Below are 1,446 nucleotides of genomic sequence, written 5' to 3' on the forward strand. Positions count from 1 at the left end.
TGTACGCACACTCGTGCATATTCAAGAAAAAAAATAGTTAAACTGCTGACGGAAGTCTCGAAACAGAGTATATAATGGATACTCCTTCCGTCCGAAAATCTTTGTCATAAAAAATGGACAAAAAGGAATGTATCTAAAACTAAAATACATCTACATACATCCCCTTTTATTCATTTTAATGACAAGTATTTCTGGACGGAGGGAGTACAAACTAATTACATCGTCCAGAGAGAACAATAAACATAAGACAATATTTCCACAGATAGCAACTAGACGAGCAGACATCTTTTAGACTAAGGGCAAAGAAAGCCATCGCAGGTTAAAACTTGAGAATCAAATAACAAATATTGAAATGCTCTTATGTGATAGCATGAAGACAAGATCGGCCTCAACCTTTCAGTACCATGTCAATCTACAGATATCCTAATTTTAAATTTTTGTCAAGTGTTTAGCCTCTATCCACAGTCCTGTCGTGTCTCGTCCACGGAAACAACGCAATTGCCAGCGGCTACAAACGAGTTGCTTGCCCAGCACAAAAATTTGCACGGCGAAAGCACGGAAAGAAGGGCCATGTCACGATGTAGGCCGCGACGCCGAGCCCGAGCAGCCCCACCAGCGCCGTCACCGCTGCGGGGCTGGGGCCCCACGACGACGATGATGAAGACCCGCCCGCCATCGCTTCCGCGACGAGGGTGGACGGTGGTTCGGCCGCGCTGCGCTGCGGGGCGAGGTAGGGTGGCCGGGCGGGGACTGGGGAGGCGCAAGCGTCTTGTCGGCGGCCCGGCGCCGCCGTGAAGTAGGGGAGTGGAAGCGAGTGGCGGAGTGGGGACGCACTGGACGCGCGGAGCGGAAGTGCAGAGATGAGGGCGTGGTGGACTGTTGGGTTGGTTGGGTTCGGCGGTACGGCACGCGCGCGGTCAAGTGACGAACTGTTTAGGGAGGGTGGCCAAATCTGAAAATCCGGCGGTGCTGAGACGGTCACGTCCACTTCAGTGTTCTCGACGAAGCACACACTTTGACTTGATCACAATACAAGTTGTAATCTACTCTCCCTGGGGCATGTACATTGACACTGGGTACAACTCACAAGAGAAGCGCATGTCACAAGCATATCCATCTTGTCTACGGACATGTGCATGTGCGGATGCGGAGGTCGAGAGGTTTTTACTTCTTTTTCATATGGCGGTGTTGCGGAGCGGCATGCCAGGCGTGGAGGGCCGGACGCGGTGGTTCCGGTTGGTTGCGTACCCGGGGTGGCGGTGGCGGCGGTTTCGGCTGGATCTGCTCAGCGGGCGGCGCGGGCTGCAGTGGTTCTGTTCGAGGCGGGCCTGGGGCCGTTGGGTGGCTCAGGAGATGGTCGGCCCTCTCTTCTCTGCTCTTCGGCCGGTGCGCGTGGCGGACGGTGGCGGCTTGCTGGTAGATGTCGGCGACTTGGCGGGGGTGCCG

At 54.5% G+C, this 1,446-nt stretch overlaps 1 pseudogene; it reads right to left on the minus strand.

Moving 5' to 3' along the window:
• LOC119306531 overlaps window positions 1-794 on the minus strand; it is a 1,909-nt pseudogene extending 1,115 nt beyond the window's left edge.
• Between the last annotated feature and the right edge of the window lie 652 nt (window positions 795-1,446).

This window comes from Triticum dicoccoides, chromosome 5B, assembly GCF_002162155.2.
Source record: "Triticum dicoccoides isolate Atlit2015 ecotype Zavitan chromosome 5B, WEW_v2.0, whole genome shotgun sequence".
Lineage (NCBI taxonomy): Eukaryota > Viridiplantae > Streptophyta > Magnoliopsida > Poales > Poaceae > Triticum > Triticum dicoccoides.